Source organism: Macrobrachium rosenbergii, chromosome 55, assembly GCF_040412425.1.
Source record: "Macrobrachium rosenbergii isolate ZJJX-2024 chromosome 55, ASM4041242v1, whole genome shotgun sequence".
NCBI classification, from domain to species: domain Eukaryota; kingdom Metazoa; phylum Arthropoda; class Malacostraca; order Decapoda; family Palaemonidae; genus Macrobrachium; species Macrobrachium rosenbergii.
In genome coordinates, this window is record NC_089795.1 from 11183965 (window position 1) to 11209475 (window position 25511).

General features: G+C 47.1%; 1 protein-coding gene across 1 annotated transcript in view; it reads left to right on the top strand.

Annotated features, from left to right (window-relative positions):
- The first annotated feature begins 4329 nt into the window (after positions 1-4329).
- The window catches only part of LOC136835901 (zinc finger protein 568-like), a 31091-nt gene continuing 9909 nt past the window's right edge, over positions 4330-25511 (top strand). The window contains exon 1 of the mRNA XM_067099768.1: positions 4330-4466. The gene's annotated coding sequence lies outside the window, so the exon portion shown is untranslated. The remainder of the gene's footprint in view (positions 4467-25511) is intronic.

Sequence of the window (25511 nt, forward strand, 5' to 3'; positions counted from 1 at the left end):
AATATTCCTGTCTGTTTCTCTAACCATTGTTGTCTCGATTCATGTACAATCACCACTACTTGCATTGCCATGGAAACATTCCAATCATGTACTCATAATGTTCCACCGAATCTTCTGTGTCAAACTGTATGTATATTTCTGTTTGTGAAGATGCCAAACTTCTCGCCATTTCACATATATTATGCTACAGCATTGTTTTCATTAATCTGTCTCGAATCTCATGCAAATTGTCCAAATGTGGAATTTCATGGCCGTTCCATTGATATATGTTTTATCATTGTACGTTTATTATGTCTCTCACAATCGCCATCTGTTTGTCTGTCGACAAGCACAGATGTCCGAAACATAATCTCTGTTTTGTCTTGTCTCTGTGTAGAAACTACTTTGCAGCTCGCACCAGCCAATAACAACCTTGAAGATTCTGTACATTTATTCAGTAAGGAACCAGTAATAAACTAGACAACACCCAGCCAGTATGTCACTCAATACCTTCAATACCTTCCTTTGGGCAATACAGAATCATGTAAACAAATGGAACTCTCCTTGTAGTAAATTTCTAAAGTTATTTTTCATTTTGTATTTTCAGACAAAATAACCATGGCTAACGACTGTAAATAGATGGATTGAATAGCAAACCTAGAGAGGCTGCTGGGTCCTTCATTTCACGTTCCTGGATCTGTGAGATGAAGTGCTCTGGAACAAAATCCATGACTGTCATGCGATATTCAAAGACCTGAATAAGAGTCAAAGACATCATAGCTGAAGGAAAAAGACCAAAATAAAAATTGGCACTGAACTAGAAACAAAAAAGAAGAGAAGTTAAAGTGCTGTAATCGATGGTATCAAGCCATTTCAAACTATCAAACAGAGACATTATCTGGTTCATTTCTAAAGACTGGTAACCTGGAACACGTCAGATGAATTTTAATTTATGGAACACTAAATAAAAAATGACATATTTGAGCTGCAAGGATGATACCAGTCATGTGCTAAATTGAGAAATTTCCTGAATGTTTGCAACCTGCGGTTAATTGGATCATCAAAGAAAAAGGACAGTTGGAATGGCAAATACTTCAGAGAAACTAGTGCTTATTGTAAAGTCCCCCTCAAAGATCCTGGGTTATCTGTTGATGGACATCACATTTTCTGATAAGGCCCATGTTTCAAGGCCTTCACACACGACCTAAGACCGAACAGTGGTATCGATTTCTTCTCGTCAAGTAATTTGCATCATTACCTTAATGCATGGAAAACATTGTTTATCTTAAAGGATCGTGTTATCTATTCATTTGCCCTTATACCATGCATATGACCTGACAGAGAGGTGTATTTTTATGTCCAACTGGAGTTAGTCTCAGCTTTACGGAGAGGTGCTGAAACCATACCTCAAGAATGCAGGCTTTACAGTAGATGGAGGCCACCTGTCCTGTTTTGTCAGAGAGAAACTAAATTGACCTGTTCAGGTTACTTGTAAATTTTTGTCTACTATCAAGTTTGCGTTTATGCTGCAGACGGGGGCCTAACAAAAACACCCTTTATATCAGTGGGAACTCCCTTTTAGTAAATAAAGATTGACTTTGCTAACCTCTAAATAATTTGAATAGCAATACGTGCCCGTGTCTGTGAAGTGCAAGTGAAAAGTATCCAGCTTAAATGTTCAAAGTAAAACAACGGAAGGAAAAAGAGAGAAATAAATACTGTAGAAATTAAATCTTCAAACTATCATCTTTATCTTTTATAGTAGCACCTCTGGAACACTAAATAAAATACTAGAGAAATGTGTGAGTCAACCCTAATTTCATTAACCTGAATTGTTCTGGGGATTGATGAGGAAGGAACTTGCTGAAATGTCAGATATTTCATTATGAATGTTCACCGAGGTACGCACCCATACTTCGTAGTGATAACATATTGTACATCTGTAATAACTGCAAGAGGCCTGAACAAAGAACACACAAAAAACTCATTGAAGATGAACTCGAAGAAATAAAAGAAAACGCAGAGATATTAACAAAGTTGATTCAGGATTCGGCTCAGAAAACTAGTGACGTAATGATCAACGCAGATGAAATCCCAAACAAAATTGATAAAGCCAATGAAAAGAGAGACAAATTATGAGTAAAATAACGGCGCCAGTTGAACAGGTTAAAACAACAAGAGATGGACACTTATTTGTGAGATTTCCAGACAGGAAAAACTTAGAAAAGGGAAAAATGGAGATTCAGAATATCAACAATATATCAGTAAATGAGAAGGGTAAACTTAAACCAAAAATAAAAGTAGTCCATGTCCCGAAGGACGAAGATGACATTGTCGATAACATTGTGAAGAAAAATCCATGGGTGGGTAACCTCATTTCTGAAAATGACGACCTGAAAATTGTAAAGGAAATGATAGCCAAAGATGACAAATATAAACACTGTATCATCAAATGCACACCACAAATGCGAGAGGTGACCAATTGTGTACACTGTATAGCCGTTGCAAAGTATTCGACTGTTACATGCCCTGTCAGTGCTATAAATGTCAGGAATTTGGTCACAGCGCAGCAAATTGTAGAAATGACCAAGCTTGCCCCAGATGTGGTGAAAATCACAAATCAAATGTGCTAGCAACATCTTCAAGTGTAAAAATTGTGTTAAGAAAGGTCATAGTGGTACTAAACATACAACATTTGATGGCAATAAGTGCAGAGTATATAAAGAAAATGTGTCAAAGGTGAAAAATAATACAGATCATGGCTTTGACTGATAAATCTTCTTTGCAATTTAATAAGAAGAAAGCAAATTCAAAAAAGAACCAAAGACTCTCCTATCCTGCAGGAACTACCATACTGACGAGAAAACACTGAAAGACAAATTATAAAACATAAGCAACACCTCATTTTGAAAACGTACAAGGGCCCGCCAGAGAGGGTATTATCCCTGTTGAAGGCTGTACATAAAACCAAACAAAGTAAGTAAAGACCCGCTTGTCTTTTCGGCTGAGTTTTGGCGTAAAACCAAATGTTAAGAGTTTTTCTGGGGTTAAATGAAATCTGCCTTTGTTCAATTCGTGTACTCTGTTGAGACCTCGTGGTCTGTTAGTTCAGTAGTTGTGAAATTTAAAATGTTTAATCTTGTAATAAAACTGTAAAGAAACCCAACTGAATCTTGCTAGACCTGTTTGATGTTTGTTGGTTATGCAGGTGGATCCAGGATTAATAGAGTTTTTCTCACTGGTAGGCAACCATAGAAGAAAACCGGGAAAACAAAGAAATGAAGGGTCGCTGGTTAAAATCTCCAGGTACTGCTGAATTAAAGGAAATAACCCTCCATGTCTTTTTATTGCCATTCACTGTGTGTATATATATATATATATATGTACTCTGTTGAGTCTTAAATATCACAAGCAACCCACATCATTCAACATAAAAAAGGATTAGAAAATTCTGTTTAAATTTTATGTTGTCTGAAACTTCAAGTAAAACTTTTAAAAAATATTACATATATTTATTTTTAATGAGTCTTAAAATCACCAGTCATTCAATTTGTTTAAATTTTATGTTGTATAACGAAAGTAAAAAGAAACTAGAAATCAAGTAAAACTTTTTAAAGCTTTATTATGAAAGTGGCTATTTTATTACTTGTTCATATTTTCTCATTTGACTTCTCTCAGAAGAGATGTTTCTGTTTAGAACTGGTCTCGTCGTTGAAAGGACTGATGTTTGTTCTTCACTCTGGTTATGACTGATGACCATTCTTTAACTTGACACCAAACGGCCACACGACGTCATGCGCGAGATTGTCCTTATTTTGGTCAGAAGTGGACTAACCCTGTCCCCTGATCCATCTTTGTGACTAAGAACTAGTGCGTCGGAGGCTAAAATTTCCGACGAATCACATGTGAAAATATACGTTAATATTAACCCACAATTAAGTAAAACGTTACGATATTTGCGATACACTCTTACTCGGACGGGAATGTATTGGGTACGGTAGAAAATAAGTAAATCGCCACAACTGTATTATTACATATGTAAAATAACTGAACTTTATATTAAAATTACGTAGTATATCATATTTACAGCATTAAATTAATTTAAAATGTTAAATAGCCTTCTTGTTAACCCATTAACAACTAATAAGCCAGTATTTCGCGATACACAATTACGGTACGAAATGAGTTAATTCGCCAAAAATGCCGCATTAATCACATTTTAAGTAAAACAACTAAATTCTATATTAAATTAATGTAACATAATTAAATTTATTAAATTCATACCAATATAAAATGTTAAAAAAACGTCATTATTAACCCAAAAACGACTCAAACAAACGACCTAATCATCTCGGGTGGAAAGTTCCCGACCAAATGTAAACAAAAAAAAAAATGTCGATTTAGTCGTCGCCGAAAAAGTAATCACAGAAACCGATCAATTTGGCCCGGAAATACTGACTGAATGATCGAATTGAAGGTCGCCCGAGGTAAATCGATGACTGAGGTTGAATTCGTGAGTGAAAAATTGTGTTAAAATGTAGAGTTTGAGTTAAATATGGCTGAATGAAGTGAGGCATTTCCCGGCGCTTGAAGGTGAAGGGTAGATGGTCAGGCTTAGTCAAGGCGTTATTTAATCGAATTAAACGGTCATTTACTCCATGTAAATCGTATTTAAATAACGCTGAAGGTTCAAACGATGCCAATCAGTGATCGAAGTTAATTTTGAGTGAAGAAAATCGCGTTAAATTTGAGTATTTAGGTTAAATATACTTAAATTAGTTACGAAGACCAACGCTATGTCCTCGTCATTGAAGCCATATTTAATTGACTTAAACTGTTATTTACGTTATTTAAATAATGCTTTGGCTTTCAAGCATCATCTTCGTTTCATGAAACTGCTTTTATGTCAGGGTAGAGCTACAGGGTAACTCCGCACGGACTCTTGCCTGGGCAATTGACTTTTCCTATGCTTTTAGTGTTGCCGATGAGGGAGGTGTTGGTGTTCATTGTCTTCCAAATTATTATTACCCTCATATCTACCCAAAATTGTTGGGGGCACTCTGGGACCACGAGGTTTTGGAAACGGGGTAAAGACCGGACTGCCGCGTTGTCATGGAATGGCTCGTGCATGCGCAGGTCATTAGGGAGCCGTATGTCCAAGAAGGGATTGGCTAAGGAAACCTATTATAAAAGGAGCTATGCTAAACTAACGTACCCTAACCTAACCTAACCTAGCAGGCCTTTTACTTAGCCGAGGGTCGGAGGGACCCCCCGGTGCAGGAAACTCCTCCACTTTTTACCAAAAGCTCCTCTATAACTGTGAAAGCTCCTCTATAACTGTGCATGCGCAATGGTATTCCAGGATGGCCGGCATATAAAACATATCAGTTCTGATGTTAATTACAGGTTAATTACAGTCGACCAAAAATAAAATAACGGTAAATTGTTAATAAGCAACCAAAATACTATTGGAGAAGTCGTTTTCCGAGGTAACACCCAATGCGGAGCAACTCCACAGTTCTACCTCTAAGTTTCTGGGTTTCATTTTGACCAATTTGGTTTTCCATTTTGTGTGGTTAAGCAAATTGAAGCCTACCCAGGTCTCTTGGGCTAGGTTAAGCTCAGAACCAGGTTAGGTTAGGTTAGGAGTCATTATTGTCTTAATTATTGTTTGTTTCACTGAACTGGTTTTATTAAAGTTTTGATTTTGACCAATTTTCTTTCCACTTTCTTCGTCAAGGTGAATTTGAGTCCACCCAGGCCTGTAAGGGTAGGTTAGGCTTAAGGGTATAGGGCAGGCTTTGGCATTTGAATATTGGTTGTAATTCAAAATTAAGGTAAAATGGAAGACTACGTTTCTACCCTCTGGCTCAGTGACTGTCAGTTTCCGTACAAAATGGGTGCTGCATTTAGTACCAGCCCCTTGGGGATGAATGTAGAAATATAAACAAAATACAGTAAATATAATAAACATTAACAAAAGACAGTAAATGTCTTAAACAAAAGACAGTAAATATCTTAAACAAAAGAGATCATCTTGAACAAAAAACTGAAAATATTCTGGTCTCGCCAACTGGCAGGAACCAGGCCTTGGTAGTAGTCTTCAGGTTTACCATAACTTTTTTTCTTTATAATCATGGGTGGTGATTTTGACATGTTACACTTCCAGTTTCATTGCAGATGCGTGTTAGGGCATGGCCTGTCATGCAGTCATTGTGCCCCAGGGCATGACTGTGTCAGATGAGGATTTTCTAAGTGAATGTGGAGAAAAACTAGTAAAAGAATATTTGTTCTGACACAATATACAAACCCGAGGTCCTTTACATTAGGGATTACTTTCAGGCGTAGGCTGGAAATGACCGTTGAACTTCAAACAAGGTGGTTAGGCAGTTAACTACTGTCCGGGAGGCTGGAGTACCGCCTGCCCGGATGTAAACATTCCAATTTGCTTTCAGCCGTCGTAGCGCACGGACGTTGTTCTTCGCCGCTCTCTGCCTGACAGCTTTCTTTTCTACTGAATTGGTGGGAAATTTACTCTTTTTGTTTTGTAATGGAGAAACCATCCAAACCTTCCTATCCCCAGCGTGTGTGTCCTGGGGTAGGGGGTAAAAAGTGCAACTCTTTTAGATCTAGAGTCGACGTGGACCCACACGCCCTCTGTACATCTTGCAGGGGGCATGTGTGTTCACGCGACGACCCATGTAGTGAGTGTTGTTCTTTGTCCTCCGAGCAATGGGGGAAGTTCGAGGGGAGGAGACATTACCATTGTAAGCCTACCAGGGAGTCATCCGAGGGAAATACGCCCCCGACGACTCCATTGGTGGCGAATGTGTCGGGCTCGTTTCTCCCTCCTGGCGAACTTCCCCTGCTTGCTCCCTCTCCCTCGGGTGAGGACTCCCCCTCCCCTTCCTCTTTCGTTTCATCGTTTGTGGAAGGGCGCGGGGAGAGCTGAACCGGGACATCCTCTCTCAGGTCTCTTCCTATACCAGAGGGGAGTTTTGTCCTCCGGAGCGGGTAGAGGCTTCCTGTACTAACCTGACTCTCGCTTCAGGTCTCGGGCTGGATAGCCAGGCGTTGATTCCAAGTTCATCCTGGCTACACCTGGGCCTACCTGGCACGTCACTGGAGGGATTGGCTCCTCTGCCCCCCGCTCCAGGTACGACTCACTCGGCAACGACAGTCACTACTACGGCTGTCACCATGTCGAGGTTTGCTCAGCTTCCGGAGTCAGTTGCATCGCATCTAGACACCCAAGTGTCGGCGTCACCCGTGTTGCAACACGCTGTTCCACTGCCTCCTGGCTTCCTGGCTCCTTTCACGCGTGCTAGCCCCGCCTGCATGGTGACGTCATCATACCCGTATGTGACTGTCGCTGCCCCTGTTGCTGACCCTGGCCTGTCCACGACTTCTGTTCCTCGTCTGACTTTCCAGCCTGGCCCTTCGTCTGTTCCAGTCCCCATCCCATTGACCCTAGCGCGGCCTGACTTGAATATCCACGCAGGAGGGGCGGCGCCTGCATTCCCGGCCCCGCCCACTTTTGTTCCTGGCCGACGCATGGCTCTCTCCACCCAGGCAAATGCTGGCTCGAGCTCCGCAGTCACTGCCCGGGATGTGCCTTCTGCTGCAGCCCCTCCTGCTGTTCCTGAGTCTGTGGCCTCGCTCTCCTGTCTTGGGGACTTGACGGCATCCCTGAAGCAGATGGTGAAGAAGAAGAAGAAGAAGAAGAGGTCTAGGAAGGTGTCGTCATCTTCATCTTCGTCTTCGTCATCATCGTTGTCTTCGTCTGCTGCTTCTTCCGCTTCTCCTTCCGAGGCTTCGCAGCCGAAGAAGAAGAAGTCTGCCTCTCCCCCCCCAAGAAGCCTTGCACCGAGACTTCTAAGGGTCTCCCTCCTTCCACAGGGAAGGCAGTGGGATCTCTCATCGGCTCTTCCCGATCCTCGGATCAGGGAACCGCCCTGGCCTCCGGGCCAGTGGCACCTGGAGCCAAGGGCGTGCAGACAAAGGCCTGCACTCCTCCCGCTGTGCCTAAGAAACTTCCTGCGTCGAAGGCCAGCGAGTCCGCGTCGGACACTCGTTCGCGAGTTGCTCCGAGTACTGTACCCGGGTCCCCAAGGAGACCCGGGTACCCCAGTCTGATATGGGAGAAACTTCTCGCTGTACAGACCAGGGCGTGGAGTGAGAGAAAGAGCCGGGCATGCAGGTGCTCCGTCTCTTCCTGCTGGCACTCCTTCAGGTGCCAAGTCAGGTTCCTGGGATAGTGCTTCAGCCCGTTAGGGGGTCGAACGCAAGGAGAGGTGGGGAAGAGGTCCCCTGCTCAGTCTTCCCGAGTGGCTCCAGCCTCGAAGAAGACTGGGGCACGTCCAGAGGACAGCGCAAGCTCGCGCCAGCCAGCCGCGTGTTCGACTCTTTCCAGTCCCCGGCCACGTCCGCGCGGCCAGCCTGGCTTGGGGAGGCGAGTGCGCGGCTGGACTCGCGAGCCGCTCCGCTCTCCTCGGGAGATTGCTTCACCTGGGCTAAAGCAGTCTCCTCGACCGGGGCTTGTCATCACTGCGGGTTGGTGACCGCTCTCGCCCACTGCCTCTGCTGGTTCTGCCAGTAAAGCCAGTGGGCGCCCGATCTTCCTCGCCTGTCCCCTCCGCTCCTTCGGTTTCTTCCAGGGGCGCGAGTCGGAGAGAGGAAACTCTGGGGAGTGTTCTCCTCAGAGATCTGCTGCGTGGGGTATGAACCTGGCTCGGTTCTCGGCTCGACCAGGTCTTATGCCCGCGTAGTTCAGGAAGGTCCATGGGGTCTGCCGAGGTTCTCCCTCCTCCTGCGGGAGAGTAGTTCAGGAGGACCGCACTCTGGAAGGACTCGAGGGTCCTCTGCCCCAGGATGCGGACACCCCCAAAATACAGAGGACTTTTTATGGAGGTTATCGCGCTGATTCGTCAGCACAATGACCTCGGGGAAGGGACCACGGCCTCGTCTGTGGATCATCCGTCGCGCCTCGAATCCTTCTGGGGACCCAAGAAGGAACCCAAGGCTTTCGGTGGGGCTGCCGTGGTCCGCACTTGCCGAGGGGGTACTCGATCAGGTGAACGGTCTTGTGTCTGGGCAAGACAGTTCACTTCGTTCGAGCCGCTCGGACAAGCTTCTTCCTTCTCCACTGCCTCGACAGAAGCGCTTCTACACTCCAGTGGAAGAGGCGTTTCTGACTAAGCAGGTTGACCTGGACCTGACTCGTCTGGATCCGGGTCTGTCGTTGCAGCAATTGACTGCAGAGAACATCTCCCTCTCTCAGCAAGAAGCTGCAACCCTGGAAGCCACCGCCATGGCGGCCCTCCAAGCAGTCTCCTGGCTCGATCTGTGGTCCTTCACAGTATCGAAGGCAGCTGCTTCCTCATGCGCTATTGTACCTGGGGAGGACTCCACCTTTGGGAGACTGTGCCAGTCTGGAGGTAGGGCTCTCTCCTACCTCGCCCACCAGACTGCAAACCTGTGGGCGAACCTCGTGCTAAAGCGAAGGGATGCCGTACTGTCATGCCAGGTCTGTAGGTCCCGAGTCAGCTGTCGCCCTGCGGAATGGACCGTTGCTGGGCTCATCCTCTCTCTTGTCCAGAGAGCTGGTGGATGCCGCGGTGGACAAGCGCCGTGCCGATGGCAGCGACCGGCTTGTCCACCAGGCAGTGGCAGAGACCTCCAGGTCTTCGCATTCCACTGCGGCCAGGTCTTTGGGCCAGGCTGGCACTTCCTCGGCCCAGTCTTCGAAGGGGTCCGGAGGAAACACCCAGCCTTCTTCTTCCTCGAGAAGGGGGGGGTCACTCCTGCCCTTTTCAGCCCACTTTCCAAGCCGGTAAAGGGGGCAAGGGTAAGAAGAAGAAGGGGAAACGCTAGGGGCGGCGTTTCCCCCCAAAAGCTGCCGAAGGTGGGGGGTTGTCTGTCGAGCCATTGGGCAACTTGGCAGCGACATGGAGCCGAGACCTGGATAGTGGATGTCCTTCGGGAGGGATCTCCACTGCCTTCGAGTCTCGGCCTCCCCTCACCTACTCTCCGATCCATCTCCAGACTTATGTTCTAGGTTCGTCGAAGGACACCGCACTACAGCAAGAAGTGCAAGCCATGCTGAGCAAGGGTGCTGTAGAAGTCGTGTCAGACCAGTCTCAAGGCTTTTACAGCCGTGTCTTTCTCATAGAGAAAGCCTCAGGGGGATGGAGACCGGCCATAGACCTCTCTCCCCTGAACCGTTTCGTTTGCCAGACTCAGTTCACGATGGAAACAGCGCAAACTGTGCTGGCCTCCATCAGGGAGAATGACTTCATGCTTACGGTGGACCTGAAGGATGCGTATTTCCAAATACCCATTCATCCGTCCTCTCGCAAGTACCTCCGCTTTGTCCTCGGGAGTCGGTCTTCCAATTCAGGGCACTCTGTTTTGGGCTCTCGACCGCTCCCCAGGTGTTCATGAGAGTATTCTCCCTCATGTCAGCTTGGGCCCACTCGCACGGGATACGTCTTCTGGGGTATCTCGACGACTGGCTAGTCCTGGCGAGCTCTCGAGTTGCTACAGGACAGGGATCGGCTCCTCGAGTTTTGTCGGGATCTAGGGATCATGGTAAATCTGGAGAAGTCAGATCTCACCCCCAAGCAGAGGATAAAGTACCTGGGCATGCTGATAGATACAGTGGCAGCGAAAGTCTTTCCCTCGGACTCTCGTAACAGCAAGTTCAGGCAGGCAGCACAGCTGTTCCTGTCACGGCAGGAGCAGCCAGCTCGGCAATGGCAAGTCGTCATCGGTCACCTGTCGTCTTTGGAGAAGCTAGTACCTCACTGGCGTCTTCACCTGCGGTCTTTCCAGTGGAGAATGAAGGAGTATTGGTCCCAGTCCCAAGACCCCCAGTCCTTCCTCATCCCTCTTTCCGAGGAGGTGAGAAAGGACTTTCGCTGGTGGTTAGACGACAGGAACCTCTTGATACGAGTATCCCTGCATACTCCCCCTCCGGACATGATTCTGTTCTCGGACGCATCGACCGAGGGATGGGGCGCACACCTGGAGGAGTTGCTGACTTCGGGAGTGTGGCACCGAGGCGACGAGCACCTTCACATCAACATCCTGGAACGCAAGGCAGCCTTCCTGGCCCTCCAAGAATTCCAGGATCGAGTGATGGGACACTTCGTGGTACTGATGAGCGACAATACCACGGTAATGGCGTACGTCAACAAGCAGGGGACTGGTGTCCCAACAGCTTCATCAGTTGACGATGCAGGTGCATGAGTGGGCCGTGGCTCACTCTGGTAGAGCTGTCAGCCAGGTACATTCCAGGCAAGAGGAATGTCGTGGCAGACAAGCTCAGCCACCAGAGCCTGGTGGTAGGGACCGAATGGTCCCTCCATCAGGAAGTAGCGGAAAGGCTGTTCGATCTGTGGGGGCGTCCAGCCATCGATCTGTTCACCACCCGGCACAACAGAAAGCTCCAGGTCTTCTGTTCTGTTGTGCCAGACCCATGGGCCGCTGCGGAGGATGCATTCCAACACCCGTGGGACAATCTCGACACATACACCTTTCCCCCATTCTGTCTGATTCGCCGAGTGATGATCACTCAGAATGACTCTGGTGGCACCCAAATGGCCCCAGGCCGTTTGGTACCTGGACCTGCTAGCTATCCTCTCTGAGGCGCCAAGAGAGATTCCCCCCTTGCCCAACCTCCTGCGTCAACCTCATGCAGAGCAGTTCCACCTGGCAGTGCATTCCCTGTGTCTTCACAGCTGGAGGTTATCCACCATCTCTTGCGAGCGAGAGGCTTTTCGCGCTGCGCAGCAACAGAGATGGCAGGATACCTCAGAAGATCCTCCGCAGCGGTATACCAGGCAAAGTGGTCCGTCTTCTGTGGTTGGTTTTGTCGAAGAGGTATCTCTCCAGTCGGAGATACTGTTCAGCAGGTCGTGGACTTCCTCGTCTTCCTTCACTGAGAGAAGTTTCTTTCCGTTTCAGCTGTAAAAGGCTACCGCGCCACACTCGGCCTAGTCTTACAGCTGAAAGGAGTAGACATCTTCTCCTCCTTCGAGATTTCTCTACTCATGAGAAGCTTGAACGGTCTTGCCCACCCAGGGATCTCAGGCCCCTGAGTGGGATGTGACTCTCGTCTTAAGAGCCTGACTCGTGCACCGTCATTTGAGCCTTTACTAGAGTTGTCAGACAGGGATCTGACCCTCAAGACCGTCTTCTTGCTTGCCCTGGCATTGGCGAAGAGAGTTGGCGAGCTTCACGGACTTTCCTTTGATGTTAAACACTCCAGGGGATGGGGATTAGTTACGCTCGATTTCATCCCGGATTTCGTGGCGAAGACTCAGAACCCTTCCTTCCCTGGTTCACCTTCACGGTTTAGAGGACTTTGTAGGTAATGATCCAGACGAGATGCTACTGTGTCCTGTTAGAGTGCTGCGGTGCTATCTGAAGAGAACTCGGCACCTCAGGCCTGAGTGTCAACGACTCTTCGTTAGCACTGGCTCGAACAAGAAAGAAGTGTCCAAGAATACCATCTCTTTTTGGCTTTGTGAGACGATAAGGAGAGCGTACTCTGCTGCAGGAGAAGACGACACCGGTACACTTCATCCGAGAGCTCACGAGGTCCGCAGCATTGGTCCGTCCCTCGCATTCCGAAAGAATATGTCAGTATCACAGGTGCTGAAGGCGGGTGTGTGGTCCCAACAGACTACCTTCACCTCCTTCTACCTCCGGGATGTTGCACACAAGTCCTAGGACACTTTTTCCTTGGGTCCTGTGGTGGCTGCTCAACAAGTTGTGTAGCTTATCCAGCTCCTCTAACAGGACAGGTTGCATCTCGCCTAAGTTGTACGGTTGTGATTGGGAGAATGAATGTGGAGTGACTGGCCTCTCTTCTTTCTCCCCATCCTGGCTCTCTTCCCACGGGGCAGGAGCGTGCCATTGCAAGCTGGATCTGGCGATCAAGGCAGGTAAGCACATAACAGGAGCTCCTGTTCTATTTCCCTTCAGGTTAATAGAAGCAACCCCACTCCTTCCTCTTGCAAGGGGAGGAAGGAGACCATGACTATGAGACAAACCCAATGCTTGTATTTGCCTTATTGTCATCCGACGCCAAATTCTTCCCAGCCTACTTTTCATGAACTGACGTTTCCTCTTTCATGCAAAGGGACCCAGAAGTCTGACAACTGATCCTGAGTTTCTTACAACCCGATCTTTTGTCAGAGGTAGTTTTTCCCTTCCTCGCTCTCACGACCAGGAAGGGAAGACAAGGTGGTGAACTCCAGTCAGTTCAGAGAGACTTTATCAGATTCCTCCCTCCAATCAGTGAGTCTCCTAATGTAAAGGACCGAGGTTTGTATATTGTGTTGGAACAAATAACAATTTTTAAAGTAAATTGTATTTTTCCTAACTATACAAACCCGAGGTCCTTTACACTTTATGCCCACCTTCATGCCACCCCTCAATCTGTACCTGGGCCAAAGGCAAATTGGAATGTTTACATCCGGGCAGGCGGTACTCCGCCTCCCGGACAGTAGTTAACTGCCTAACCACCTTGTTTGAAGTTCAATGGCCGTTTCCAGCCTACGCCTGAAAGTAATCCCTAATGTAAAGGACCTCGGGTTTGTATAGTTAGGAAAAATACAATTTACTTTAAAAATTGTTATTTTTTAAGCTGAAAAAACAGTTCTCAAGTATATCTAACTAGGTCACTAAGCACCCCTAAGTATCCTGAAACACCTTAAAAATAAACCAAAATGTTGTAAATGAGGATTTTTCTTGGGGTTTTCAGTATAATTTTTTATGTAAAATTTTTAATAAAGAATTTCATACTGAGGCTTAACACACTAAGGGTGCCGAGCCTGTCCTCCCAACCTAACTTGATTTGGATTCCTACTGGGAAGTTAGTTTAGAAATTGGGAAGCTATAGTAGGCTAGTAACATTTGTGTCACAGTTTGGCAGATTAGTGAAAATCATGTGAAAAACTATCGGTTATTGTTTGTTTCTACATGAATACTAACCTTTGGTCTTTACATATGGATATTGCTTGCAGCTGCGGGGGGGGTGGGAGGTTGAAGTTACGCTTCCACGCCCCTTTTCTCTCCCGTAGGTTCTTCCTTATCTCTCCTTCTCGGTAGAGGTCTCTCTCTAAGCTCTCTTGGCTCGCTCGTCGGGCTAAGAGTGCTGAGAGGAGTCGGGCAACCTCTTCTTGTGCCTCCTCTCGATTTCCCCTCGTGCTTCAAATCTTTACTTTTTCTTTCAGGTTGACAGTGAGCATCGCATACATAGCAGTAGTTGGCTGGATATCTCAGGGGATATCTGGTCTTCAGTGTTACTTGCGACCACAATACCTGGCTGGATGACATAGTTCCCCATCGTTCTGACTCTGTTCCGATGTGGATCGAGCTGGCCTTCATGTATCCTGTGGCAATGCCTCTGGCTTATCTGTGGTCCATCTGCTCCTGGTGTTCCCTGTGTTATGCTCCTGTTAACAGACAGTCTCTGGGCAGCTCTTCCTGGTCTCCTGCCGCAGCCGTCCTGATCGTTCCTGTTGCTGTTGATGACTTTCATGTGACATTCCAGGCCGTTGCAGTAGCTCCTGCCTTCTGAACCGCTGCCGTAGCTCCTTCATCAGCTGTCCTGATCATGCCTACTGTTTCTCCAGGTGGTGGTGTCCTGGGCCGCTTCCGTTGTGTTCCTGCCTGACTGCCCTGGAGGTTACAATGTTTCATGTCCACCATCCGGTAGATGTCGAAGTGGAGGTGAAGGAAGTTGCCCTGTGGAAGTAGCCGTCATCTTCATCTTATCTTTGATTTTGTCTTCTACTGTGTCTTCCCTTCCTCTCCTGAGGTCCAAGGGGGTCCCAGGAATCGGACAGACCTCTGTCGGCCGAAGGAGAGGAAGGCTGCTTCTTCCCCTTGATGCCCTTGGATGTCTAGGGACTGACTCATTCCGAGGAGGCAGTGGGTCTCTCGTTGGCTCTTTCTGACCTTCGGATTAGGAAACCGGTTTGCATAGCCCTGGGTTTTGTGTTTCGGGAACCGCAGGCACTCTGACCTTGGTTTGCGAACCCGAGTCCTAAGAGGTTCCGCCTCTAAGATGGGGGCTGCTTTGGGCAGGAGCCGACTTGAAATTCTATGGAATTCTCCTGCTCTGGGGTCTGGCCCAGTTCAGGAGCAGTGTGAGAAGAAAGGGCCAAGGCACCCTGGTGTCTCAGCTCCTCCTGCCAGCACTACAAGCGCTCCCCCCGAGTGTCTCAATCCTGTCGGTTCAAACACTCTTCCTTTGAGTCCTGCTAAGGACCGACTCTCTTCCGGGAGACATTCTCTTGTTGGGGCGGGAACCAATGGCATTCTCCTGTGGGTCTGGCATTTGGGGCTGCCTCTTGAGGTTGCCAGTCTTGGAAGTCTGCGTCTAAGACTAGTTCTGTGCCTGGCTCTTTCGATCTCTTAGGAAACTGAAAGCAGCCGCTCCCAAGTTTTGGGAGTCTCGTGGGTAGCTTGAATTCTATGAATCATGAGCGCTCTCCTGATGAGAGGCAAAGGACGAGAGAAAGTGCCGAGACACACAGGTGTCTCGATGCTGTCCGCCAGCTGCTTCAGTTGCTTGGCTGGGTTTCATACTTGTGTCTTGAATCTTAGGGTTTGAGCATGGAGGATAGCAGACACAGAATTCCCCTTTGAACCTTCTTCTCAGGGGCCTCGACCTCGAAGGAATTTAGAGTTAGGGAAACTAGGAATAGTTCAGGGCAGACGAGTTCCACCCTGTCCAGTTCCAATTGTGTTCGCGTGATTGGCTCGGCTTGGCTCGGCTTGCCCTGCCTGCCTCCAGTCCACCACAAACCTCCCAGTCTGGATCGCGTTTGCGTGATCGCCTCGGCTCGGCCCCACTTGGTTTTTTCCAAATCGGATTCTCGGCTCTGTTCGAGTGAACTTTTTGCTCTTCCCAGGAAAGCGCTTTGCCACGGCATAAGCGCTCTTCTTCCCACTTGTAGCAGTAATCTCCTTTGGTTGATTATCGCTCACGGTCCACCTCTCCTGCTGGTCTTACTGGCAGGACAGGTAGGGGTACTCTTTCTCCTCATCTGTTCTCTTTTCCTCTCGGTTGTTCCGAGAGGCGCAAGACGGACAGAGAGAGCTCTTCAGAGTTCGACTTCCTGGCGTGCTTTGGGTGTCGGTCCCTTGATTGTCTTGTAGTACAACCAGGTAGCTGAGGAGGGTTTCATGGGATTTCTAAAGGCTCCCTCCAAGGAGAGAGGTACAGGAGTTTCACGCTTTGGAAGCAGCGAGGGTCTTCCTCTTCAAGTTGCAATCGCCCTCGTTTTTCAGATAACTTTGCGCCGATTCATCAGCGCAAGGTTCCCTAGGACAGGACTGCGACTCCCCCAATGAATAATCTTCATCACTCGCAACCTTTGCAGTTCCCAAGGGGCCGAGAGTGTTGGGGGCCACCGCAGTCCTGGCTTTTGAGAGCATTCTCAACCAGATGAATTCTTTTCTTTGTAGAAGGAGTTCATTCAGGTTGAGACACCAAGCTTCTCCCCTGCCTTGACAGAATACAAATTCTTCTTGTCTCATAGGGTCTGGCCAACTGCAGTTCTGTAGGCAATTCTGGTGCTAAGAAGAAGGACTTTGTCCCAATGTGGATCTCCGGTTTCGTAAGTCCTGAGTTGGCTCGACCCTTAGGAACGAACCTTTACTTAGTTCTGCCTTTCTCTTGCAGAGATTTGCCAGATACGTCGGTAATCAAGGTTCGTACCAGGGCACTGCCTTGTCCTTTGGACAATGGCCAAGACCTTTGGTCTTAGTCATCTGGACTCGACCTTGAGTTCAAGCCAGCCCCCCCTCAACTCCTAAGAAGTCCCAGGCTTCGATAGAAGATTGCAGAACATAGCCTCTCCTATCCTTCTAGGAAAGTGCACATAACAGTATATCTTTCCACCCTCTTTCCCATATGGGAGGAGGAAAGAAGGAAAGAGAGAAAGAAGTATCGACCGGGAAGTTCTCTTACTGCAGATTCCTGCATGAAATGAAATGACACTTATCAAGTCTCTGGAGCTGGCAGCGACATTGCTGAGACCTGGGAATGGATTTCTTCAGGAGAAGTAACTATTTCCCTTAGGTCTTGGCAATTCTTTTCATCCTGCTTCCTCTCCCGTGCTCCTGATTCAGGAAATGCCAGCCTAGCTAGAGCTAATTGTCTCGGTATCTTGTCATCTTGCAGAAGCTTCCCTATGGTGGAGAATGGAAGTCTGCTTCCATTCCTCCGTCCTTCTTTCCTCTTCGAAGTGTGAGGAAGGAGTTAGGCTAATGCCTGATTGAAGGAACCTTCGAATATGCTTGCATATTCCCCTCACATCGTGTGTCTACTTACCGATTCACCAGTCGAGGAATAGGCGCACACATGTAATACTTTGTCTTGAATTTGTGTGACCGAGACGATTAGTACCTTCTCATCACCATCCGGGGCTCAAGGCAGCCTTCTGGCCTTCCGAGAATTCAGGATGAGTTTTGTGACACTCAGTGGTTCGTTGAACAACAAACCACAGTAGTGGCATTTGTCAACAAACAAGAGGGAATCGTTTTTTCCTCTTGTTTCATCTGTCGACATTTTCAGGTACTCGAGTGTTCTATAGCGCACTCGACATCTCAGCCAGATGCACCCCCAGTGGGGATGTATTGGCAGGCGAGCTTAGCCTCAGGTTTGAGTGATTGGGATGGAACGTGCTGCTCACTCGAAGATTCACAAAGAGATTGCTCGACTGAGAAATCCCTACCGTTTATCTGTTGTCTCCCTGCACGAGTCGGTAGTTTTTTCTTGCTCTTTCATACCAGACCCAGGGGCCACTACTGCGAGGCATGCTGTCTTTCTGGGAAGCTTGATCTGTACGTTTTTCCCTCTGTATTTGTCTGTTTCGCTAGGGGTTCTCAATCATTGCTCACCCGGAGTTACAGACAAATGCTGGAAGACTTCGCCTCTCCCCCGACCTAATATCCAAGGCATCAAGAAGAGTTCTGTTTGACCCAACCTCCTGTAGCAGCTACACAGGAAGCGGTTCTTCGGGCAATACATCCCGGTGCGTTCAGGACTGGGAGACCTTCCAGCTTCCCTTGCAAGCATAGGCTTTCTCGCAGAGCGGCAGTGGCTATAGCTGGATATCTCTTGAAGTCCTCTGCAACACTCCCAGGGACTGGAGTGGTCTTCACTGGTGGGTGTCGTTGCGGAACTCCTTCTCGGGTCAGAGTCGCTCTTCAAGTCTGGACTTCCTTGTCTTTTCTGCCGAGGGTTGCTTCTTTCCCTTTCATTTGTGAAGAATATAGACCCTTGCTACCTAGTCTTCTATCTGAAGTAGTCTTCTTCTCCTCAGTCAAGATTTAGCTACGGATGAGAAGCTTCTTCGGTCTTGCTGTCCCAGGGAACTGTTCCCTGGGTGGCATGTGACTCTCGTTTAGGGTTCCTGTCCCATGCTGCACAAGCCCTTACAAGAGTCATCAGATAGAGATGTTCCATCTCTCGTAGGATAGGACCATCTCTCATCTTGCTCTGGCCTTGGCAAAGAAGATGGAAGAACAGGTGAAGGGGATTAGTACCTTGATTCCTTCTCGGATGTCATAGGTGGACTCCGAATCCTTCGGCATCTATTGTCAGGTTCGAGTCGTCCTTTTTCCCCTCCTCCATGGACTTTGTATCGATGATCCAGATCATTCGTTACTTTGTCTTTTAGGGAGCTGTGGTACTTTCCGAAAGGCTCGACACTCCTAACCTGGATGTCGTTGACATTTTCGCTAGTACTGTCTCTCCCAAGGAAGAAGTGTCAAAGGACACATCTTCCTCCCGGCTTCGTGAAGCGATCGAAGGAGGTACTTGGCTGCTGACGATGACGATACCGGTACCTTCTACAAGAGAGCTCACGAAGCCGATGGCTTGGTCCATCTCTCGCACTCCGAAAGTTTCCGTCGGGCTGGAAGCAAGACATGGTCTCATAGACCACACTCTTGTCTTCCTGTGGTCTTGCCCACAGGCCCTTGGAACCTTTTTTCCTTGGCCCTGTGGTGGCTGCTCAACAAGTTGTGTTTTCTTACCTGGCTCCTTCAAGAGGATGAGTAGCATCTTGCCTAAGGTGTTGGTTCTGGAAGTGAGAAGGATACCAAGAGTGACTGGCCTCTCTTCCTCCTCCTTCCACGTCCTTCTACTTCCCCTCCTTCGGGATGAGAATAGGACTCGAACCAACATGTGCTGGACCTGGCACTGATGCGGTCAGACTACACATCGAGCACCCGTTCTGTTTTTCTTCTAGAATCATTGAAGCAGTTCTGCTCCTTTCTCTAGCAAGGGGAGGAAGGAGAGTCTGGCAATGAGGGAAACCCTATCTCAGCTTTTCCTTACTGCCTCCGACTCTCAAGATTCTTCCAGACTACTTCGTATGAGTCACGTTTCCTCACTCATGCGAAAAGGTCCAGTATCTGACCTTTGATCTTGCAGTTCCTACACTCCGATCAATATGTCAGAGGCTTGGGTACTACTCCTCGCTCTTTCGACCAGGAGGAGTAGCCCAGGTGTGCAGAACTCCAGTCAGTTCAGGAGACTTGCTCAGATTCCTCCCTCCAACCAGTGAGTCTTCCTAATGTAAAGGACCAACGGTTTATATATCGTGTTGGAACAAATCACAATTGCCTTTTTCCTAACTATACAAACCTGAGGTCCTTTACATTATATATTATGCCCACCTCATGCCACCCCTCAATCTGAACCTGGATTGAAAGGCAAACTGGAATGTTTACATCTGGGCAGGCAGGTATTCCCGCCTACCTGGTGGTAGCTGCTGCCTAACCACCTTGCTCAGGAGTTCAACGGCCATTTCCAGCCTACGCCTGAAAGTAATTCCTAATGCAAAGGACCTCAGCTTTGTATAGTTAGGAAAGATACAATTTACTTTCAAAAATTGTGATTTTTGGACTTTTCCCTGGTAATGAACCTAAACCGGTTTCTCACCTCGTTACAGTAGATCTATGACCTCGTTGTAGTGAATCCTTTTTTGCATTATATCTATAATGCAAACCCCTAACTTGCTATAGCCTTGTTAGAGTGACTTCATACTTTGTGTGCGTCACGCAGGAAGCATGATTGCAGTTGGTTAGTCCATGTTGTGAGTGTTGTCTTGCCTTCGAATGATGAGTGAAGTTTGGCCAGGAGGGGGAGAGAGAGAAGCAGGTTTCTCTGGTGTCATCTGATTACAATTCTCCGTCAACGACGCAGGGAATCCTCTCTTGTTTTCTTCTTGCCCACGACGAATTTCTACCTGCCGTTGCTACTCCTAGGGGAATGGTTTTCTCCTTCAATGTCTCCCACTGCTTCTTCGTAGAGAGCCAACATAAGGGGAAGGGTCGACCGGTTTGACTTCTCTTTATCAGTCTCCATTTGCTCGGAGGGAGAATTACCTCTTCGGGGCGAAGGGAAATTGCCTCCTAGTTAACCCGACTTTTTTCAGATATTGTGGAGCCCGAGGAACTTGGGAAGGATACCCGATCTCTTGTCTGTGGTTCCTGCAACGACCGCTGCCTGTAACACAGGAACTTCCGATGCCTATAGCAAGAGAGAATGCTTATTGCATGGGAGCTTCCGTTGCTTATAGCACTAGAGTGTTATACTGGTCCCACGATCTTTTTTCCTGGACCGGTAAGACTGCTGCCTGGGGTTCCATGGATCCCATGACACCAGTAAGGTCCCTTAAAGAGAGAAGGGTCCCAGAAAATTGACGGACCGGCAGTAGAAGTAGAAGAAGAATCAAGAATTATCATCGTCATCTTTGCTTTCATCTTTGTCATGTGTTGTCACTCCTTCCCCTTCTTCCAAAGCTAGCAAGCAGTGGAAGAAGAAAGCTGCTCTCCCAATCTATCTACAGACACGAAACCGTTGCATGGGCTTCCATGGAACCCTGTGTCACCTGTACCTGTTCCGGGAAGTCACCTTCCTGGGACGGTAAAGATTCTTTTATTGTTGCACAGACCCCCATGTCATGGGAACAACAGGTACATGGGATTCCACAGACCCCTGTGTCGTGGGGGAATAGGTGCATATGGTTAAACAAACCCGTTTATCCTCCTAGTCACTGGAACTGGTCCCAGGAATTCACCTTCCCAGACTGGTAAGGGTCCGTCTACCATTGCATGGGGTTCCATGGACCTCTGTTACACTGGTACTGGTCCCAGGAATTCACCTTTCCGAGCCAGTAACAGTCCATCTTCACCTTCATCTTCGTCGTATGCTGTCATCTCCCTTCTTCTTCTAAAGCTAGCAAGTGGAGGAAGAAGTCCTCCAGGGCTCCTGATGGCCAACCTTCTTCCACGGAGAAGGCAACGGGATCTCTCGCTAGCAGTAGTACCAGTGCTGCAGCTCTCAGTTTGTCCAACTGGCATGGGAACAACTGCTTCCCAGGATTCCATGGAACCCCCATACAATGGTACTGGCCTGGGAATACTTCCCAGTCTGGTAAGGGTTCCTGGTCTACGGACCCAGGCTTTACCCAGTGAGAAAAAGTCAGTTCAGTGGGTGTAAGCAGTCACTCACCCCCTGCCCACTCCCTTTTGCTTCCGTATGGGAACGGTGCAACGGTCCCTGAATGGTGACGCTGGCCTACTAGTCCTGTCATCTGGGGAAGGGAAGTGGAGATGCCCTGCCCAGTTTTCTTCTACTGTAGAGGCCTCAGCTTTTAAGAAACCATAGCACGTCTTTGGGTCAGCCCCCTTCCACGTTTGCGTGAACGGGATTGCTCTCCCAGACCCGTACATCTGTTGTCACCACAGGTTGATGACCACCCATGGCCTTACCTGCCAGAGCTTTGACCCCGATAGGTATGGTTAGGGTGTAAGCTATATCTCACCTGTCCCCTCCACCTCCTCGGAATTTTTTTCCGGGAATCGGGGACCAGACAGGCTTAGGGCCATGGAAGCATACGTTTCAGATTCGGTCTGCGAACCGGACCGGTTGTATGCTCAAAGGTAGAGAGATCACCAGGGGACTCGGGTGGAATTTTCGGAGATCGCCCGTTTGACATGGCAGTTCAACGATCTCTAGGTAGAGACTATGGCTTTCTGCTTTCCTTGTGGACTTGTCACCCATCAAAACTTTCCAAAAGAATCCAAAGTCTCAATGGGCTTGCCATGGTTGCCACTTGCCGTAGAGGTCTTGGACCAGGTGAATTCTCTTTTATATGAACAGGACAATTCAGTGGAATCGACTACCATGGCAGCATTCCAGATGGTCTCCTGAATAGATCTTTGGTCTTGCAGTGGCCAAGTCACTTCTTCCTCTTTGGGTTCTCATAGTTCTGAGGGAGAAGCTACATTCAGGAGGCTGGTGTCTGGAGGTAGAGCCATCCCCTACCTAGCCCACCAGACAGCTAACTTGTGGGTGAACCTGGTGCTGAAGAGGAGAGATGCTGTCTTGACTCAGGTCACCAGGTTTATTGATTCCAAGTTAGCATTGGCACTCAGGAACGTACCTGTACGGGGTTCTGCTTGCCTCTTCCCTAGAGAAGTGGACACCTTGGTGGACAGACGAAGGATCGAAGATACGATCTGCTTGTTCACCAGGCAGTGGTCAAGACCTCCAGGAATTCCCAGGCTTCCAAGGCCCTGCCAAGAACACCCAGTCTTCTTCTGCCCCTGCTAGGAAGGGTGCGCGGCAGCGCTCCATTCAGCTCCCTGCCTAGCCTGGGAAAGGGGGCAAGGGTAAGAAGAAGGGGGAAGATGCTGGTATGGCATTCCTCCCCCACCTGCTGCCATTGAGGGAGGAGTATCTGCAGAACCTTTGGGCAACGTGGCAGTGATAAGGAGCGGAAACCTTCACGTTCCCTCCACCCCTCACCAATGTTCAGGTCCGCTTCCAGATGAGTTCCCAGCTCACCAACAGTCCTCGCCTTATGGGAAGAGGTGAAGGCAATGCTAAAGAAGGCACTGTAGAAGTTGGGACATATTGGCCTCCTGGATTTTTACAGCCGTCTTTTCTTGTAGAGAAGACGAGTAGTGGCTGGAGACCGGTCATGGACTTTCCTCCTCTGAACCGATTCACCAGACTCGTTTTCAAGATGGAAATGATTACGGTCGGTGCTCGATGCCATCAGAGAATTCGACTTCATGCTTCAGTGGACTTTGTGATGTATATTCTTGAATACCCATCCTCCAGTTGATCCGGGACAGAGACAGACTTCTCGAGTTTTGTCGCGACTCAACAGTCCCTTTCGATTTTGAGCAGTCCGATGTCACACCCAAGCAGTGTAAGGATGTGGGCATGCTGATAGATACGGCAGAAACTAGAGTCTGTGTACCCCTCAGACTCTAGTATCAGCAAGTTCAGAGAGGCAGCGCAGTCATTCTTGTCTCGACAGGAACAACCAGCTCGGCAGTAATGGCCAGACAATTTCACATCAGTTATCATATAAGTAACTTACCAAGTAATTACACAGTTATAGTTTCCACTCGCGCAGCAGCTTAAATTTTAAAAATCACGGTAGCGCTTCTTTTGTTTTTGTGTAGGTGACTACCCTGCCTAGTATCGGGGAATAATAGTAACAAGGCAGAAAAACTCGCTTCTTTTCTACACAGTATACAGATCTGAGGTCCGTTACAGTAGGAATTTACTTCAGCACTGCTGGAACACAGCCGTTTGTTTACCTTTAAACAAGGTGATGAAGTATGTCGTTAACTACCGACTACAGGTGGGAGTCCTGCCCACCCAGTCTGTATACACCCACTTTGCTTTTGGCCGTCAGCGAGGAAGGACGTGTGCTTCTTCTCCTCTCTGCCTGCCGTATTTTTGATATTGCTGATACAGTAAACCCTCCGTGTTTGCGGTCTCACGATTCGCGGACTCACCTATTTGCAGATTTCTCCATGGAACATATATACTCATTATTCGCTGAAAATTCGCCCATTCGCAGTATTTTTCAGTGAGAAATATTCACTAGTTACTGTATTTTCATATCATTTTCATGACTGAATGCACTTTTTGTGATAAAACTATTAAAATACTCAGGTACCCAGGTAATGTTCGAGTTACGATAATTCGATTTTGCGATGGGGAAAGCAATTAATACCGATACGACAATATTTATAAAATATTTTTAAATTTCGCGCGGGTGCAGGCAGCAGCGTACAATCAGGCAGCGAGAGAGACCAAATTACAATAGACCAACTTCTTTTTCTCCATCTCTTTATCCCATCTTCTAGTTAAAAAAGTAAAAGAGAATGATAAAAGTATCGTTAGTAACGTTATACTCTTGTGTAAATGCGTACAGCCATAAACAACCGAACAAGAAACTGTTGTTCTGTTTATAACCAAATTGGATAACACCCGTTTTGCTTGTATTTCAACCATCGTACAGGGAGTAAACAATTACCGTAGTTATTGTACAAATGACGTTAAGTAGAATAGGACTGATATATTTTTACATTATACCCTTATTCGGTATGGATAAAAGATCGGCAAGGAAATATACTGCTAAATTTAAGCTGCAAGTTGTAGCTGAAGCTAAGAAAACAATGTTCAAGCTGCTAATGACTATAAATTATCGTGCATCGGTAACTTGGATGAAACTCAACCGTAATAGAAATTGGAGAGAAAGCATTTTAATCAAAATACCGGGCATAAAAGAACACATATTACTGTATTGGTGTTTTCACGCCGATAAACAATAAATACATATAGCTCGTACTACGATGAAATCAAGTAAAAATAGCGAACGGAATCTTGATTTTTTTTACTTGAAACAAAAATGCCCCCAAACGGTCAACGTCATCTATTAACGAAAAAAATAGCTGAATTAATTTCACAATGGGTCGTATTTAAGTTATATTTCTACTTACAAACACTTCATATAATGAAAAATAACCTTGCCCCATATAAATAAAGTATCTAGAGATTCATTTACACTAACTAGAAGCAAGTAAAGCTCCCAGAACTGAGTTAAATATGGTGAAATAAACACCACGCAGTCGATTTCCAAACCAAAACATTGATCGTTATGATTGCAATTTATAATACAAAAGCAATATAAGAATATATATATATATAATATTATCGGATACGGTGAATTAAAGCATAACATTTTAAAAGACCCATGGAAAAGATACATATTCGTTATGTTGATGTTTGTATAATACGATATTATGTGAATATACAGTATATTATAACATAGGCTAGGCTACTTGTATGTATACAATATACCATAGTGTAGGCTAAGCTAAGTCTTGTTTGTTATTCAATTTCTCTTTGTATCGGATTATCATAAGTCACTCTGCATGAACCTCCAGAATTAGCTGATATTAATAATTACTATACCGTGTATGTATAAAGTATGCTGTATAATGTAGGCTAGGCTACCATATATGTGTGCATGGTGGTACTGAATTCTCTAGTGTAGGCTAAGCTGTATTTGAGATATGTTTTTTTTTTTGTGTGTTTGAACTATCAAAATAGGCACTTCTAAGAGTTTTTAGAAGGGATCTGAGTATTTGCAGATTTTAGCTATTCATGGGCGTGTGTGGTACGAATC